Source organism: Cupressus sempervirens, chromosome 3 (assembly GCF_028749045.1).
Source record: "Cupressus sempervirens isolate cs-2001-9-10 chromosome 3, ASM2874904v1, whole genome shotgun sequence".
NCBI lineage: Eukaryota > Viridiplantae > Streptophyta > Pinopsida > Cupressales > Cupressaceae > Cupressus > Cupressus sempervirens.
In genome coordinates, this window is record NC_143120.1 from 303,891,053 (window position 1) to 303,912,617 (window position 21,565).

Sequence of the window (21,565 nt, forward strand, 5' to 3'; positions counted from 1 at the left end):
GTTATTTCTTGGCTTTAAAAGAAAAATTTATTCACTATACGCCAAGGGAAATAATTAAGTGACATGTCATGAAAGTATTTGACAAGGAAAAATACAATATACCAAGGAGTAAGACAAAAATGCCAAGCATAAAAGATTATTCATTTTTTAGAAGTTTATTTTGAGTGGGCAAGAAGACAAATTGATTGAAATGGGGGATTGAGATTTCATATGTTTAATTTGATTTCTTATAATTTGGAGAAACAAGACAATTTTTTACAAAACCTTGATGTAACTAGAAATGAATATTTTTGTTGAAATCCTAGTAAAATTACATGCATAATTGAACCACTTTTTGAAGTTACTACATTCATCTTCAAAGGTTGTCTAAAATCATTATTCTCTATTAAATGCTAGAATGGATGCAACCATCTAGCTATGTGGGAGGAAAATTGTGTAATTGAGATGATATAAACACCTTTAACTAGTTCTCTAAAAGGTATGGGAAAATTCAATACAAAATTCATTTGATAGATCACTTATTTTCAAGTTGAAGACCTTGCAGCTGACTCTATATTCTTTATCATTCATCTCTATCATCTTTCAATTACTATCTCAATAAGTCCACCTCTTTTCCTACCTCTAAGACATGATTCTGCTATTTAATTTTCTCCATGACTTGTACCAACACCATCAAAACAAAGTTGGTTTGTAGGATATCCTACTTTAGTGGAAAGTATAGTAACTCCAAGGCCTTCCAAGCCTAATCCTAACCCTCATTGACTATTCTGCATCTATCAAGATACCCCAAAGTAATGAAATTTCTAATACCACCCAAGATCTCCTCACTTTATTCTATTGAATGTACACAAAAACCACCATCTTTATTGTCAAATCCTCCTCCATATAGTTCAATATCTTCTCTTACAACTCCATCTCTAACAAATAAATCTTCTAGTTTCACTTTCTAAAATGTTGTCCATTTTTGTGTAGTTTTGTATATGTTTCCATTAACATCTACATTAGTACTATTGTTCTCTTTATATATGTCCCTATTAGAATGTAAAGTCCACCAAGATAATTGGGGGGTGGGGTTTAATCATTTATGCAATCAACAAAACTTTTTTTATCCTTATTAAGTATAAAACATGTAATCAAAAATTTCAATAACCATACACAATAATACTAGATTTCTGAACTAGGGAAACCCTTGATCAAAGGAAAAACCCCAGTGAGGATGGTACCCAAAAAATGATTTCCTAAATTATAAATTCCTTATAAGAGAATTGGCCCTATATTTAGGAGTCAATGAGATACATTTAGTACATATCAATCCCTATTAAGAAATTTTGAATCCCTGTGAGGAGATTCCAACCCTTTTACGAGTTGTGGAAGGTAGAAAGACCCACTGTCCAATTAGCTTTAGGGGAAAGACCACTAAACTTATTGTCCAATTGGCCTCTATATTATTCCTTTCTAGATAAGACCAAAAGATCAATTTTCCACTAACACTCTCTACCAAACATAATCTCTTTGCTCAATCTTTGAGCCTCTGTTGCACTAAATACTTCTCAAATCATAATACTAGATCCACAAACTTACATCACATGAATCTCTTAGTCACATATAATTCACACTTAATTTTTTTCTTTATTACTTTGATACATCTCATATACAGACACTTAATTACAAGGGAAACAAATTTCCATTATACAAAGTCCTCAAAATAATGTATTGAGTTGGCCTTGATGCTTTCCCAAATTACAATTACAATAGGACCTCATTAAGATAAACAAAAAATACATGTTGCATTATATCTTTTCATAACTACATAATACGGTCACCTCATAGTCTTCCCATGTGTGACCTTAGACTTTTTGCACTAATTGACATCATCATTATGATGTCTTCTACTTCTATCTAACTATGCTCAACCAGATTCTATACATGTTAGGAGATATAATCCAATTACAAGAAACTAATTCTCAAGAACTCTGTATATATACTATCTTATATAAATCTCAAATAAATGTTTCCAATCTTTGAGTTTCTACATGTGCTCTTAACCACATAATAAAGACACTCTATAGAACATGTCCTCAACTACACTTGACCGCATATTCAATCTTTGAACCATACAACCTCAAAGAGTGTTTTTTTTCTCTATTAGTCTTCAGTATGTTGACATAAATGAAAAACAGTGCCATGAATGCAACATATGATCATACTATCTATCTCTCAATTTCTTCTAACATTTCTAGGATACTCTCCCATAGGAATATCATCAACATTCATGCTAACAATCTCCCCCATTTGAAATTGATGACAACATAGATGAAAAATATCTAAGTTCAAAGAATACCAAAATTACCACTCTGTTGCAACTACTCCACTATAGTTGTCATATTCTTTCCATATCCTCTTTAGAAATCAAATCAAAATCTCACATAAATATCCATTAATATTAATAAAACATTAAGTACACTTCTCTTCCAATGATAGAAACAACTTCTCCCCTATATCCCTAGGATATTTTTCATCTACTTCCCTCCCCCATTGACATCAATGACAAAGGCATCGTAATGTCAATGTGCCATAAAATATCTTCATCAAGCTCAAGTGTCCAAAGATTCTACTAAATACCAGCTACCAAGAGTCCTTCAAGACTCAACTCTCTCATGGATAATCCCCCATAGACAAAGCATCAACATCGAGTCTAGAGAAATAATAGTATTATGTACCACTAGACTAATGTTGTAATGCCCCGCTTGGAGATCCTTGGAAACAAGGATGAAATGCAAGCAAGATATTTTTATTTTTATTTTTAAGTGTAAGTGTACATAATAACAACATACACAGATCACAAGATCACAATAGAAGACAAATAATCATCCAAACACCAACCAATCTCCAAATGCCACTACTAACCAAAAACAAAAACAAGAAAATATTAGAGATCAACCAAGCTAAAAGACAAAAGCTGACTCTTGAAAATTGGCTAAGTCTAAATTTTGAAGCCTTAAAATTTCCTAGAATCTTTATCTTAGGCCATAGAGGTCTAAAACCCATCTCAAAAATATGCGATGATTCATTTGAGATGGGGTTCAGACCTCTATGGGCTAAGATAAAGATTCTAGGAAATTTAAAGCTTCAAAATTCAAATTTAGCCAATTTTAAAGAGTCAGCTTTTGTCTTGTAGCTTGGTTGATCTTTGATGTTTTCTTGTTTGTGTTTTTGATTAGTAATGGCATTTGGAGATTCATTGGTGTTTGGATGATTATCTGTCTTCCGTTGCGATCTTGTGATCCATGTATGTTGTTATCATGTATACTTGCACTTTTAAAAAAAAAAAATTATCTTCCTTGCATTTCATCCTTGTTTCCAAGGATCTCTAGGTGGGGCATTACAACATTAGTCCAACGTATACTTAAATGATATATTTTAAACCCCCAGGACTACAATAGAAAGATGCAAAACAGGATTAGAATAGAAACAACCTGGATCCAAAAAGTTACACCATAGAGTTGAAGAACACTGAAGAGGGTATCCAAATCATCTCTCAAAAAGTTTGGACCAGACTAAAAAGTGCCCGTTGCTTGCCCGCACAGGTTTTTTACAAAACCTAGGTGATACTTTAATACAACACAAAAAAGTATCATGTGACATTTCTAAAGAAGGAGGGTGACATTTTTAGGGACTGAGCGATACTTCTCCCAAAGGCGTGTGATATTTTAAGGGTATTATATGACATTTCTTATAAGGAGGTGCAATACTAGAAAGTATCACATGATAATTCTCCAAGAGGCATGCAATAGAATCAGGGGATGCATGATACAATTTTAATGGGTGTTCGATACATTTTTGTGTCGCATCATGCTGATAAATGGTTGCCCAAGAAACTAAAGAAAGATACTTAAGGACAACCAAAAGACTAAAACTGAGCTCAGAACCTCCAGATTAGGGAGTACCAGATCCACATTTTGAGGCAAGAACCCTCGAATCGAATAAGGAAATACAAAAAGAAAAACATCTAACCATCTAACAAATAAGACTAAAAGTGTAGAAGAAGTATTGCAGTGAACTAAAGCAACATCACAATAACTGAAATAACATCATAATGTACAAAATAACCAAGTATGTGGTTCCTCCCAACTATCAATGGTGTCATAAGACCATTATGGGCCCTAGCCATCCCCCACACATAACATCCCAAGCAACCGATCAAATCATTGGTATTGTCATAATAGGGACGTCACTACTAAAACATGCTAAAATAAAAAGCATAAGGAAATCTAATGTGCTAGTATTAAAGCAGAAGATAATCCTACGAAGTAGATAACATCACCTACCACATGCTAATCATGCTAGATTTCACATGGCTTACTATATTGTCTTGCTTGGTTCCTTGGGTCTAAAATCTACATGTTAGAGTTTGTTTTGTTGAAATGGATACCTTGATTTCTTGATCACATTACTTGATTGGGAGAGACATTCACTTGCCTTTAACTATCTATCTACTTGGCTACTTTTTTGTTTGGGCTACTTGCCTAGCTCTTGACTTGAGTTGATAGTGTCATAAGTTTCTTTGACACTTTTCTTGAAAATCCACTTGTTCATTGCTACCTCTCTTTGACAAGTGAACACTCTACCACTCTAATTTGGACATCAAGTTATCTTGTGTCACTATAGTAGCTTTATTTAGTCTCCTTCATGCTTGATTCTATAGCTACCACTATGGAATTAAAACCTTGTGCTACCAAACCTCAACCAGGTCTAGATGATCATGATTTCTTCTATGTCATTAAAGAGTTTCCAGATCTATATGCTCAATACAAAGAACTAGAAGAAAGAATTGATATTTCTTACCTTCATCTCACTAGGTGCATGATAGAAATGAAGTCAAAATTTGAGAAAAGGCTAGATGAAAGAATGGAATCATCACATGAGCATCCCTCAATCTCTTATCATTTGTACAAGTCATATTCCTCAAATCATATTCTTCCTCTTCTTCAAATTTTACACACTCTATCTCTCCAAGATATCAATTTGCTTCATTTATTGGATCTAAAGACCTCCTTAGAGAGAAATAAACTGATACTTCCTTTGAGCCTATGCCAAGCTTTCTTGATAAACTTATCTTTGATGAAGATATTGATACAACATATGCACTTGATGAACAAATAGAAGATGCTAAACATACTCTTGAGAGGAATTTTACTCCATTGGAAGATTCTTACGATGTCATCTTACAAACACTTCTTAATAATGAGTTCATGACATCACTAGAAAATTCTTGACCTTATGAACCTTAAATCAAACTGTCATGGTGGAGAGTTGATCACTTTTGAAATTATCATAGAAACAAAGGTCATGAAACCAAATATTTTATAGAGTTGAAACATAATGTATCTTATCGATGACAAGTTAGTTGGTCTCCTTGACACCTCCAATTCTTCCAACATGCATTAATTTCCCAAAACTTAAAAAATTTCCCACATTCCTCCATCAAACAAATAACCTAATTCTTTCTAGACTAACTATGTGTATCCTCACGGACTCCCTCTAAAAGAAACTCAAGATAATATGCATTTGGCTGCAAACCTTTTCAATGCTACTAAGGCTAAAAATCCTCAACCTCCATGCAACATTGTTCTTACTATGCCTACTCCAAATAATCCTTCACTATCTCTACAAGAGTCTATCATGCAAACCTCATATTGTCCCTTGTTCTTAGAAGTAGCTCCATGTCAAGAAGACTCTCAAAAGTCTAAAGCTATAAATAAATATCAAGGTCAAGAACCCTTTCATCTTCTTCAATATGTTACTCTTTCATATCCTATATCTTACCCATGTTATAAAGTAAAGTCCACCAAGATAACGGTGGGGGGGGGGGGTGTGGGGGGATGAATAAGTTATCCAATTATCAACCTTATTAGTCCTTGACCATGTGAGAAATATAATCGAAAACTATGAGAAGATACACATACACAATAATAGCAAATATGTTAACTAGGGAAACCCTTGATCAGAGAGAAAACCTCAGTGGGGATGGTACCCACAAAATGATGTACTATTATAAAAGTTCCTTGTAAAAGGATGGACTCTATTAGGAGCCAATGGAATATACTTAGTACATATCAGTCCCTATTAGGAGAGTTTGAATCCCTATTAGGACATTCCAACCCTGTTAAGAATTGTAAAAGGAAGAAGGACATACTATCCAAACAACTTCAAGGGCAAGACCACTTAACTCATTGTCCAACTTGCCTTTGTATTATTCCTTGCAAAATAATAGAAATTAAATAACCTTAGCTCCTTCTATGTACTCTTGACTAGACCGAACTAAATAATTGTCCTACATGTCACACTTCATCACAGGGAAAATGACCTTCCTTTATACCATATCCTCAAAATAATTCCTTGAGTTAGTCTTGAGGCTTTTCCAACTAATTATAATAGGACCTCATTAAGATATTACAAAACATTATATCTTTTCACAATTACAATTCACTATCAGCTTACAGTCTTTACAAATTTTTACATGTACAACCTCTGACCTTGCACACTCGTTGACATCATCATTAGGATATCTATTGTCACTATATAACTACACTCACCATGATTCTATCCTTGTTAAGAGATACAATCCAAACATTAAAAACCACTTATTAGGTACTCTATCTGCATACTATCCTCTATAATTCTTAAATAACTCTCGCATGTCTTCAACTCTCCATGGGCACACTTTTCCACTTCATCAAGATACAATGTAGAATATTTTCTCAACTACACATGACCTGATCATCAATATTCAATATGTATGAACTTGTTCTCTATCTTCTACTCTGTTAGACTTCATAGAGATAATATAACATTTTCATCAATGATAAACAAAATCATGAATGTAGCATATCAATCATGCTATCCATCTATCCAATTCTTAGGATACTCCCCCAAATTAATACTATCATCATTCATGTTAAAAATCTCCCCCTTTGGCATTGATGACAACATAGATGAAAAACATCTAACTTTCAAGAATACAAAATAAAAATTTGTTCTTGTTGCTCTCTTCTTTTCAAATCCTCTTTATTAATCAAATCTGAAACTCAAAAGAATATTGTTGTGTTTGTTCTTTCTCACTCCTAGGATCAACATTAGTTGTTCATACTCTAATTTCTAGGAATAACTCTCCTTTCTTATATAATTTACATGGATGGAAATCAATTGTTCACAAGTTTTCCCCCATGCATATATGTTTCATGTACACAATATCTCCCTCATTATGTTAGAGATCTTATTATCCATCTACAACACCTCTCCCCCATACATAGGAGATGTTTTCATGCAATATATCCCCCATTGACATCAATGAAAAAGGCTTCATTATGTCAATCATTTGCTCCAAGTCTTCAACTAGCTCAAGTGTCCAAAGATGCTATTCTATACAAACTTTCAAGAGTCCTTGATGACTCTACTCATCACAGATACTCCCCCATATATGAAGCACCAACATTTAGTCTAGATAAAAAATAGTTCTCTATACCACTAGACTGATGCACTTTTTGCATCATCTACTTAGAAGTAGGCAAGGGCATAACCCCAAGCATATCTTGCAAATATTTAAAAGTATCCTTAGGCAAAAGTATTGATATAAGATTGTTTTGAAGAGATGAACTTGTAATGGAACAATAATTATTTTGTTAATGATGTCAAACCTACTACCTTTTGGTGAGACAATTTCTTTTTAGTTTGAAATTTATCATTTAGTTGATTGATGAAAAGGATTTGAAAAGAAAACATAAAAATAGCACCTAGAGAAAGGTTGAGTTATTTGGTATGCAAAAAAACACTAAGACCAAGTAATACATTGATACTATAGTGTATTGTTTATCTACTTAAAGTCTAAAATGAAAGATTACTCAAGTTGAGACTAGAATAATATCAAGTAAGAAAAGTGTCTATCAAGCCTTGCCGAGAAGTCAAGCTGAGTGAAAATCAAGAGGTGTTGGGCAAAGATGAAAAATGGTGCAAGCCAAGTGATTCTTAGTATATGTTGAGTAAATTTTAGTTGGTGCCTAGTATCAGTAAACTTTAGTGTTTTCTAAGTAACTACTGCTGGCTAACTGACAGAACAATATAGATGTTGAGTGACAAAAAAATAGTTTTAAATAGAATATTTGATGAGTCTAAGATGACTATTTTATTTTCTTGAATTATGTGAAGCATGTGGAAGATAATCATGATGAGTTGGTGGCACAAAATTCAAGTTAAACTATTTTGTGGTGAATAAAAGAAAGATTGTAGAAGAAGTTTTTATAGGAACCAAATGGAAAAGTAGGTAGATTTATTGAATCCTACCTAATCCTACCTAACCCTAAAATGGATGATTGTGGTTAAGTGGAAAAAGATCTAAATTTTCTATTTATAGAGGTAGTTAGTTAGAAGCAAAGGTTGACATGTATGAGAACCTAAGGAAGACAAGGAACCTAGGGTATTGCTTCATTTAGTGGCCAAATAGAGGTGACTATAATTGGAATGCAAAGTAAGAAGGCTTAAAAGTATTAATGCTTGAAGGTTGAACAAGCTATCAGAGCTTAAGTTTATGAATGCCAACTAGAATGAAGGACTAAAATAGAGAAATGTAATCTATAAGTGACTTCAAATTTATTATCATATCAAGCCTTATTGTTACTTTCTAATCATTGTATCAGTCTAGGGTAAATCCTTTGGATTAAGGTTGACCTAATAGTCATTTATAAATCCTTTAACCAGGTGAAATTCTAATGGAATGGTCTAAAGACCTCTAACAAGGCTCACTCCTAATAGGGTGATTGAAATCCTTTAACCGGTTCACATTTATCAGCGTGTATTATAACCATTAACAAGGTTGGCCTTTCTCAAGGCATCACTTTAGAAGAGTAAGAATTCATAGCATGTTACTAGTGGTTTTTCCCAAATTGGGTTTCCACATAAAATCCTTGTGTCAAATTGTGTGAATGTTCTTATGTTGTTTCATGTTTACATTTCTAAAAAGTTGTTTTTACCTATGATAGTAACCTACAAAGTTTAAGTATTATATGATCTAATGGATATATGCATATTGAAGTTTTATGGATATGGGTCTACCAAGCATTGAAAAGTTTTATTTGTACATCTAGACCATGGATAACTGATTCACCCCCCTCTTAGTTATTTTATAGAAATCCAACAATTGGTATTAGAGCCATAGTGCTTGAGAGGAACAACTGGAAACTACTAAAAGAAAAAGATCAGAGATGTCTAAAAGAGAGGTATGCAAGCTTAACAAGGAAAATTTTCTTGCATTAAAATTTTTGATGAAGCTACACCTAGGAGGTCTTGGAAACCATACATAATCTACCATCACCACTAAGCATGTTGGTACTATTGGAGCCCTAACTGTTGATGATCTAAAAATGAAGAAAGAACACAATCAAACAATCTTGGAAATTGTTTCTTCCCTATGTTACTATAAGTTTGATTATATCAAGTTTTGTGACAATGCAAAGAAGGGATGCTCTTCATACAGTCTATGGAGCAGACAAAAATATTTTGAGAGCCAAATCTGAAAGTCTAAGAGGTAAGTTTGATGACATGAGAATGCAAGAAGGTGAGAACATTGTTTAATATTGCTCTAGAATAAAATATGTTGTTATTGTTATTAGAGGACCTAATGGTATCATTGATGCTGATACTGTATTGAGAAAATTATTGAGTAAATCATTTTCCCATCTATGCTAATAGATTTTCTATCATACAAGAACTAAGATGTATAGCTGGTACTAATCTATCTCTTGAAGGTTTGGTAGGTAGGCGCACTACCTTTGAACTCTCTAATTTTAATAATATCAAATCTGAGAATGTTAAATCTACTTTTAAAGCTAAACTGTCATTAAAGGAACCAAAGGAGAAAAAGAAAAATGTAAAATGTGTCTCTAGTCATAGTGATATAGATGAGGAGGATGTAGAACATCTTGAAGCATTGCAGACAAGGAGATTACATAGAGGAAAATGGAAATTCAAAGGTAAGTTACCTATCATGTGCTTTAACTACAATGAAGTTGGTCATATTTTTGTTAGATGTCTAGAGAAGAAGACAAATAGAAGTGGAGACAAATACATAAGCAAAAGAGATGAGCACAACAAACATTACAAAGATAAAGGAGAGAAGTCTTGCTACATTGTTGAGGAGGAGACAAAAGATGGATCTAATGACCATGATGATGAAGTGGTGTATGTTGCAATGAAGGATGATTCTAATTAGGATGAGGCAACTTGACTAGTATCTTATGTAAACAAGAGTGATAGATGGATTGTTGACAATGGGTATTTACATCACATGACTGGATATAAAAGTAAGTTCATTACACTTGATTATTATGATGGAAATAGTGTAAGGTTTGGTAATGATGCACCCTTTATGATAAAAGGAAAAGGATTAATCAAACTCACAAAAAACATCATGTGTGATAATGTTTATTATGTAGAAGGACTTAACTATAACTTGTTAAGTGTGTCACAACTGAAAAGTTTAGGTTGTAAATTTGAGTTTCAGAAAAAGATAGCAAAGATCTATGACACTAATGGGAAATGAATTAGAAAAGGTAATTAGACTAGAGGTAATCTAATTTATATTGATATTAATGATTTTACTTGTTTGATTGTAGAATTTGATGATGTGCGGCTATGACACAAGAGGTTGTGTCATGTTAACTTTGATGATTTAGTGAATATGAGTAACATGAAAAAAGTTAGAGGTTTTCCTCAACTGAAGAAACCTGACAATATGATTTGCAAACAATTTTAGTTAGGTAAGATGACAAAATTTGGTTTTAAAAGTATGACTCGCACCTCTAAAGAAATCCTGGAAATAGTTCATATTGATCTATGTAGACCAGTTGATGTGCAAATATAAAAAGATGACAAGTACATTATCCTATTTGTTGATGATTATTCTAGAATTATGATAATTATGATTTTGAAATAGAAATCTGATGCTTTCCAAATGTTTAAGTGTTACTTAGCTAGAGTTGAAAATGAGACTAGCAAAAGCTTGAAATGTTTAAGATCTGAAAGAGGTAGAGAATTTACATCGAATGAGTTTGGGATGTTCTGTAATAATAGAGGACTCAAGAGACGGACTTTTGCACCTAGGACCGCTCTAGAAAAAAAGATTGCTGAAAGGAGGAAAATTTATGCAATGGAATATGCTATAACACTCATGATGGAGAAGAATGTTACTTTGAAATACTAGAGAGAAGCTATAAGTAAAACTATCTATACCATGAACTGTGTACAAGTCAAGAAAGGCACTCATTCAATATCTTTTGAATTATAGTATGGATACTGACCCAATGTGAAATATTTTAAGGTTTTTGGAAGAAAGTGCTACATTCTTAAGGATTTTATGAATGTTAAATTAGATGCTAAAAGTGAAGAAGGTATATTTTGTCTATTTCACAAGAAGTAAATCTTATAAGTATTTAAACAGTAACACTAACAAAGTTGTGGAAAGTGCAAATGTGAAGTTTGATGAATATATAGAGGTACATGAAGTTGAATCTATGAAGGAACCTAAATAGTAAAAATATTTTATATACATTTACAAAGGTATTCCTATAGATGAATATGCTGTAATCCAAGTTGTAAAAAAACAAGTTTATGTGACTGTCGAGTTACATACAATGAATGTTGAGTTGCATTTTGGAATTGATTTATAGTCAAGAACTAAGTTACAAATAGAAGATAAGGAAAATTTTAATTTTGAGATAAGTGTACATGAAAGAGATTTTGAGTTACCTGATAGAGAAGTACATAGTTATTTTGAAGTTGACAAACCTATTGAAGAAAGAAGAGTTGAACCAAGATTATCAAATTATGTCAAAAGACTTCACCCAACTGAATAAATTGTTGGAGATAAAGATGTTAGACCAATGAAAAGGAATGGGATGAGAAGTGATACATGTTTATTGAGCATGCATGAGCCTAAGAGTGTAAAATATGACTTAGAGAATGAGGACTGGAGTACAGCCATGAAAGAAGAGATTGATCAGATTGAGAAGAACAAAACATGAACTCTAGTTCCCAAACTAGAAGACAAGAATGTGTTGGAACCAAGTGGGTGTATAGAAACAAGTTATATGAAAATGGTGAAGTCACAAGAAATAAGGTAAGATTAGTTTGCAAGGGGTATCCACAAGAAGAAGGAATTGACTATGGAGAAATATTTGCCCCTATTGCAAAACTAGGAGTAAGAACTCTTCTTACTTACTTTGCATACAAAGGTTTCAAAGTTTATCAAATGGATGTGAAGTCATCATTTTTTAATGGTATATTAGAAGAAGAGGTTTACATAGAACAACCTAAAGGATTTTTTAATGCTAACAACAAGAACATGGTATGTAGACTATACAAAGCTTTATATGGTTTAAAGCAAGCCCCAAGAGGGTGGTATGAGAGGCTTCACGATTATCTTGTGAAGATTGGTTTTGAGAAGATTGATGATAACAACAATCTGTACTCAAAGATAGAAGGAGGTAAAGCTATTTTACTAGCTGAAATTTTTTGTTGATGATATCAGAGTTGGAGGTCAAGATGCATTGTGTAAGGCATTTGTAAAAGAAATGAAGAAATAATTTAAGATGTCTATGTTTGGAGAGATCAAGGTCTTTGTTGGTTTTCAAGTCTATCAGATTAAATATGGTATATACATCACTCAGACTAAGTATGTTAAGGAAATATTGAATTTTTTTGGATTGGAAGAATCAAAACTAGTTAGCATGCCCATGGTGACAAGACACAAACTATTAAAGAATGATGATTCTGCTAATGTGAATCAAGCATTGTACAGGTCTATGATTTGGAAGTTACAATATGTAATACATAGTAGACCTGGTATTGTATTAGCTTTTGGGATTGTTGCAAGATTTTTTGCAAATCCTAAGGAAAATCATTTGATGGTTGTTAAGAGAATCATGAGATATTTGAAAGGAAGAGAAGAATATGGTCTATACTACAAGAAAAATGAAAAATTTGAGTTAAGAGTCTATAAAGATGTTGATTGGGTTGGCAACATTAGTGACAGAAAGAGCACAAGCAGTGGAGCATTTTTCTTAAGAAAGAGATTGGTCACCTAGATCAGCAAGAAACAAAATTGCATATCTCAATTTACTGCTGAAGTTGAATATGTGGTTGCTATAGTAAATTGTACAAATATGGTATGGATCAAACCACTACTCAAAGGTATGAAGTAGGAAATCATTGAACCTATGGTACTTTATTGTGATAACAAAAGAGCTATAAACATAATAAAGAACCCTGTGATGCACACAAAGACTAAGAGTATTGCAATCAAGTGTCATTACTTGAGAGAGTTAGTTCAAGATAAAGAAGTAAGGATGGAATATGTGAATACAAAAGAATAGATAGCTGATGTATTCACAAAAGCTTTATGTAAGGATGCACATGAATATCTTAGAGGTAAATTAGGGATGATACCCCCATCCAAATCTATTTAAGAAGCATGAGTAGTTCCCTACATCGACTAAGATGAATTTTGTATCTCAAAAATTGATGCAATGGATATTACTTTAGGAGTTTCCTAAAGTAATGAAGGAGTTGAATTATAATATTTACAATCACATGAAAGGTGACAAAGGATGAACTTGAATTGATTATATCTACATACAGAGATGGCAAGTCTTAAGTATTATTGTCAAAGAGGGAGATATATGTACTAAGGGAGAAATAAGTACAGGGAGATATAAGTACTAAAAAAGATAAGTGGAGATAGATGCTTGAATATTAGACAGAGGGAGCAATAATCCAAAGAGGGAGGTAGAGAATTCAAGGAAATGGATGAATCTTACATTACCCTACATAAAGGAAGGACATATACCAATAGAGGGACAAATTTGAAAGATATTATTTTTCATTTTGGTATTATTGATGGTATTGTTTTTCCATTAATGTCAAAGAGGGAGATTTTTGATATAAGATTGTTTTGAAAAGAAGAACTTGTAATGGAACAATTATTATTTTGTCAATGATGTCAAATCTTCTATCTGCCAATGAGACAATTTCTTTTTGGTCTAAAAGCTATCATTTAGTTGATTGATGAAGAGGATTTGAAAAGAGGAGATAACAATAACACCTAGAGAAAGATTGAGTTATTTGGTATGCAAGAGAAACACTAAGACCAAGTAAAACATTGATACCATAGTGTATTGTATATCACTTAAAGTCTGAAATGAAATATTACTAAAGCTGAGACTAGAAGAAGATCAAGTAAGAAAAGTGTTTTCCAAGCCTTGTCAAGTAGTCAATGCAAGCCTAGCAGAAATTAGTAGAAGCCGAGTGAAAATTAAGTGGTGTTGAGCAAAGATGAAGAATAGTGCAAGCCAAGTTATTGTTAGTATATGTTCAGTAAATTTTAGTTGGCATTAAGCATCAGCAAACTTTAATATTTGTCGAGTGGAAAAAAAGTATAGATGTCGAGTGAGAACAAATAATGTTAAATTAAAGATTTGATGAATCTAAGCTGACCATGTTATTTTCTTGAATTCTGTGAAGCATGTGGAAGATAATCATGATGAGATGGTGGCATAGAATTCAAGGTAAATTTTTTTGTGGTGAATAGAAGGAGGATTGTAAAAGAAGTTTCTAGTGGAACCAAATAGAGAAGTGGGTAGATTTATATAATCCTACCAAACCTTAAAATGGACAATTGTGGTTAAGTGGAAAAAGATCTAAATTTCTATTTATAGAGATAGGTGATCAGAAGCAAACGTTTTCATGTGCAAGAACCTAAGGAAGATAAGGAGTCTAGGGTATTAATTTATTCAGTGGCCAAACAGATATGACTGTAGTTGGCATACAAAACAAGAAGGCTTAAAAGTATGAATGCTTGAAGGGTGTACAAGCTATTAGAGTTGAAGTGTATGAATGCCAAGCAGAATGGAGGACTAAAATAGAGATTTGTGATCTGCAAGTGAGTTGTAATTTGTTATCATATCAAGTCTTACTATCACTATCTAATCATTGTATATGTCTAGGGTAAATCCTTTAGATTAAGGTTGACCTAACAATCATTTCTAAATCCTTTAATTGGGTTCCATTATAATGGAATTGTCTAAAGTCCTCTAAGAAGGTTCATGCATAAAAGGGTGATTAAAATCATTTAACCAAGTCACATTTAACAGTGTGTATTGTAACCTTTAACAGGGTTGACCTTTCATAGGGCATCACTTCAAAAGAGTGAGAATTAGTAGCATGTTGCTAGTGGTTTTTCCCAAATTGGGTTGTGATGTAAAATTATTGTGTCAAATTATGTGAATGCTCTTATGTTGTTTCATGTTTATATTTCTGCATAGTTATTTTCCCCTAGGACAGTCACCTACAAAGTTGAAGTATTGTGTGATCTAATAGATGCATACATATTGAATTTTTATGGATATGGGTCTACTAAGCATTGAAAAAAAATTATTTGTATATCTGGACCTTGGGTATTTGATTCACCCCCCTCTCAATTATTCTAAAGAAATCCAACAAAAGGCTTCATAAAGATATCTATAATATTCTCTTTTCTATTCACATACTCTCATTCTATTTCTTTCTCTACAACTTTCTCTCTCAAAACATGACACTTAATAGATATATTCTTAGTCTTAGAATGCAACACATATTTCTCAAATATACTCACAATACTTGTGTTATCAAAATGTATGATAACATTTTCTAAAAATTGTTTCACAATATCCTTTAGCATCTACTTCATCTGCATGATCTAATTACAATTGTTTGCTATTGCTACATATTTTTCTTCTATTGTACTCTATGAGATACAGTTTTGTTTCTATTAGAAAAAGATATTACTGAGAGGGTGGGGGAATCAATATTATACAAAATTTTTACAACAAATGATATTGTTAGTTAATTTATAACTTGCATATGAAAGAAAACCAAAACTACTAAATAGTAAATATAACCATGCATGTAGAGAACTCATAACACCGTTATTTGTTAACTAGGGAAACCATGGCCAAGGGAAAACCTCGACAGGGATGATAGCTATTAGCAAAAATATCCTCCCACCAAAAGTTAAGTTCAAATAATAATCCACTTAATGGTCACCTAAGGTTTTAACTTAGTATTGGTTATTTTCATATTATGCCTTAGAATGTTTTGAGTCATGACCATGCAATTTGCACAGCCACAATTCGTTGAGTGCTAACCAAGATCAAGATGGCAACGACACAATTACTTTTCGCCTGATGACATGGTTATGTTAACACACTATGGTTAAAGTTATGAAAGTGTGGAAAGAGAAAATCTTAAATGTTTCAAAGATATATTTTACACCATTAGATCATTCAAATCTATGGCCAGTGCACAATCGCAACAAGTTATGAAGTGGCTAAGTTTTGAGTTGTGATCAAGCGATTCCCCTTATTTCACTCGATCACAAGGATCAAAAGGGAACCTCAGGTTAAGGTGGCAATAGTCTAGATGTGGTCAAAGTCTCAACCTTCACAGGGTCATAGAAGTTAATGAAGAATTTTAGGAGTGGGTTGCAAAGCAATGATAACCAATGGGCCACGATTTTGCTAATAGAAATTGTTATTGAGGAAAGGTAGTGGTGAAGTTGCAATCGCAGGCAGTCAAAAACAAAGTATATGTTGAATTTTTGATAGAATGGTAGAATGGTAAGAGGTATTTTGTCCATGTGGCAAGGCTTGATGGTTAACTCCAGTTGACCAAATAACACAGCTAAGTTTGGCAAAATTAATGGCATTGGAAGAAGCTCCTTGATGATGAATCCAATCTTTTTAATCTCTTGCAACCACTTTTCATCATTTCCTAGGTTTGATAAATGCAAAGAGACACTCCACTACCCCTTGTTGATCCATCCATTCAACTAGAAGTTAATGACCATCGTTCTTGACCTCTTAGAGTTTTGTTTGGTGAAGAAGTGATCTTGTCATGTATTGATTCATGCTATGATCAGATCTTTCTAATTTTTGCAGTGATTATTCTCTATGGATTTATTGTAGTGGTCGAATTTTGTCTTATAATGGAAGCTAAAACTTATGCTTACACTATAAAAGCAAATGTTGTACTCTTTCTTAGGGTTGGATCTTCTTTATTTCTCTGATATTTCTTTGGCATGCTACTATAAATTCCCTCTTTGCCTCTAAGTTATATGACATTCTATCATATCTCTTTCAACCGTCAATGTATTGTGCAAGTTTTATCTACCTCTCTTCGATGTACTGTGAATATCTATAATCTATATTTTTATATCTCTATTAGCTTGTGAATGATAAGAAACCAAGCATTTTTTCCTTGTGTCACTCATGTAGTTGTCAGATCTCTATGTAGTTGATAGATTAAAGCAAATTTGAATTTGTATATCTTTGGACTATTATGATAATGGTACTATGCATGTATGGGTAGAGATTGATCCAAACATCCTATTTTGGTGCATCACCTCTTTAGAATAGATTAGGTAGTTACTTTCATGTATTCCTTCTCCCTTTTCTCTTCAAGAATAGTTTAAGTGCATCCTAATAGTAGAGGAAGCCAACCTTCTCTAGAGACTCAACCTCATATTTCAAATCCCATAGCTCAGAGGTTGTTTCCATGTTTTATGAGGTTGTTCTTAGGTAAAAACTTTGGAAAAGGGTGCAAGATTTTGTGACAATAGTTTTTGTCACACCTAATGCAACAATATATTTAAACTCTTAAAGTTCACTGGCATTGAAGAAAAATTCCATGTTCATGTAGGAGATAGTACTGCCTTCAATATAAAGCCTTCAAGAAGCTAATTGTTCAAAAGTACTTGGTAACTCTAAGCTTCAAACACAATCTAGTTTCTAGACCAAAGTTGTTGTGATTCATGCTCAAGAAACACACAAGGGCATCTTCCAGAGGTAATTTCCAATACCAAGAGCTTTCTTTTTCTAATCCAAGAAGAAAGGTTAGAGTATCTTGATCACCAATTAGGAGTGTGATAGTAACACATACCCCTAAAAGATCTATCCCCACTCCTTCTTTTTTTAGGTCTTAGCCTAGAGTACCATCTGCTCATATCAATAGATCACTTGTTTACATGGCTAGAGCTCATGTCATTTCTACCTTTAATGGTGTGAGCCCCCTTCTATTAGCCTAAAGGCATGACATGCCAGTATGAACTCTTAAAAGTATATCTAAGTTTACTAGTGAAACATTCATCTCCCTTGTTGAGCATACTTAGGAGGTGTCTAATGTCCACAATATTCATAGTATCACTAAGGATGATGTAGTAGTTAGGATTCTAGCCTTATCATTGAAAGGAAAGACACCACAATGGTATAGAGGTTTTCCTCATAACTCTATTATTGATTGGAATGGGTTAGGGCAGCCCTATGTAAACATTTTGAGGAAAAAAGTGATCATCTATCACATTTAGAACAAGTAACAACTATCAAGAGGGTTCCCCCATGAATGTATAATTGATTTTAATTATAGATTTTAGAAGACATGGGACAGAATATCTATTTTAGTAAAGCCCTCTCCTGGTAATTTATTCTTGTATTATCTTAGACCTTCAATAGTGATATTGTTGCCACTATGCAATCTATGGGAGGGGAAAATCTACCAAATGCTTATGAGGTTTCCATAAGAGCTGAAAATATTTTGATACAGGGAGGGAAGCTATCTCCAAGGCCCCCAATTCATTTCTACCCTGACTTGCCCAATCATCAGCCTACTATAGCCCCTATTCATGTTTCCTCTATAAGCCAACCTCTTGTTGTGGTCCCAAAAGCCTCTACATCCTCTAATGGAGTTGATAGGATTCATTCCATGATGCAGACACTGATGTAGAATGTAGATAGGAGGGTGCTAGATCAAGAAAAGAAGATGGAGGACAATAGCACAGTAGTGCAAAAAAAGGAAAATGAGTTGGTGAGCATGAAGAGGTAGCAAGCTCAGAATAATAAGCCTCTCCAACTCTAGAGTCAAGGTCCCATCAATTGTAGACCTCCAAACCAAATTCATGTCCCCTACAATTAGAATAGACCTATTGACCACCCCCAGTCTTCAAACATCAAACTAAATAGGGCTTTATTCCCTCATAACAACCTTGCCCAAGATCAAGATTTATGCCCTTCTTGTAACTAATCCTATGGATATTACATGTGTTAGAAGGTAGAATCTTACTTGGCTTTAACTCTACTAGAGCGAGCAGTTTCCCAACAACACAATCCTAATCAACATGCTGATACTTTTTAGGAGGGTGATTGTTCTTTCATGAACCACCTAGTGGAAGAGCATGGTAATGTAAACCAGGATTCCTGTGCTTACAATATTAGAAGCAAGAGAAGAGCTATGGAAGAGGTTGCTCCTCAACCTCCTAATCAAACTTCAACATCAAGTGTAGTGCCACATGTGCAAGTGTTGCCTAGAAACACAATGTTGTTCAACCTACTAATTTCCCTCAATAGCAAAGGTAGAGATAATGTGAATAACCCACAGACTATCACACCTCAAGCTTCTACTTTTAAGGCCTCTACTAGAACATCTAATTTTTATTTTAGTGTGGTATATCAAATGAGAAAGACTAATTTGAACATTTCTACATGGGATGTTGTAACTATTGTACAATCACAAAGGAGGCTACTGCAGTAGGAGTTGGAAAGCGTTAAACTTAAAGATTAGCCACCTAGTGTGGAGGATGTTGTGAGTTTGGTACAACCATAAAAGGAGGTAGAAACAAGTAAAAAGGTTAGACCTCCTCTATTTTAGAAGTGAAATATGAACCCATTGTTAAGGATGTATTGCAGTTAAATGGAAGTATTATCAAGACAATGGGAATCCTTAGAAATGTTGAAATGGCCTTACATGCATGCCTAGGTTGTACTATAATTCAAGATATATCAATTGCTAAGTTTCAACCCCACTTTTCTATATGTCTTTTAGGAGACTTTACTTCTCAAATAGGTTGTTACATATCTTCTAATTGGTCATACATGTTTTTTAGAACTAGATATGGGACCAAAGCTTCAATCAAAGTAGAACCATTAGCCCTCCATCATATTGAGCCTTGCACTCCTAATCTAATCAATATGAATTATACCATCCTCAAAATACATGAAAATGATATAGAAAATGAGCATGCCACTTCTTTAGCTAATACACCTAATTTCCTCTTGGATGAGTGGGCTAATGCATATTAGTTTGATCTTATATCAGAAACCTTAGAGACAAGCATAGGCATTATTTGTATATTAGAAAATGATGCTCTTGTCCCAATTTGATGAAAACCAAAGAGGATATAAGTGGAATACGGAGTATGTATTTTGATGGATCAAGAAATAGGAATGCATCTAGGGCTAGTGTGATGTTGGTTTCTCCAACACTAGAAAGGTACTACTTCTCATTTAGGTTTCAATTTAGTTGTACTAATAATGTGGTTGAGTATGAGGCATTGGGTCAAGGTCTCTTGCTCACTCAAAAAAAGGAATTCAAGCATTAAGTTTATATGGAGATAGTGAGTTGGTCATGAATTAGGCGAGGAATCAAAATGTTACTAAGACTAGTTTGCTCAAGTCTTATAAACATTGAGTATGGAATTTTCTTGAAGGTTTTGATGCATTTAATATTTAGAGCATCCCTAGAAGAGAAAATAGACATGCTAATAGATTAGTGGTAATGGGTGCATCTTATGATGTTCTAAGGAGCCTCAAAGATGAAAAGAAGTAGAAAATTAAAGTGGTGGTTAGAGTCACTATCCTTGATAATGATATCAATTGGTAGGCTTTTGAATCTGATGCACAAATTGTGAGTTTCTTGAATAATGAAGAAAAGTTCTCAAATAGAAATCAGTCAAGATTACATGAACAATATGGTGATCAAATCATCAACCTCAGCTCCAATAATTTTCCTAGGGGTCTTATTACCTTAGAGAGTGTTTTCAATCCTAATGGCCAAGCAAGGGATAGAGGCATGAATCTAGTTGCAAGAAAAGGAGACCATATGCCAATCATAATTGCTGATGGAATGATGTTAAACATAGGGAAGGTATGTTCTAAAATCAAGAAAGAAAATTGTGTTCATCTATGTCAAGAATTTAATGATGTATTTTCTTGGACATGTGATTTAAAGAGTTTTGACCCTAGTCTGTTTCAACATACTATAGATCTAGTTTATAATGTCAAGCCTATTATGCAAAAATAGAGGCCAGTAAATCCCAAGATTGAGTCCCTAATGAGAAATTAGTTGTCCAAATTAATTGAGGCCAATATCATTTTCCCTATTAAGCACTCCTCTTGGGTGACAAACCTTTTCCAAGCTATTAGGAAAAAGAATGGAGAAATTAGACTATGTGTAGATTTTAGGGATCTTAACCAAGCCTCCCTTAAACATCATCATCCTCTTCCTTATATGGAACAAATAATGTCCAAATTTAGTGCTTCAGAGAGATTTTCCTTCTTGGATGGATTCTTAAGTTATAATCAAGTGTTAGTCAAAGAAGCTAATAGATATAAAACTACTTTCACTACCAAATGGGGCACATGTGCCTATA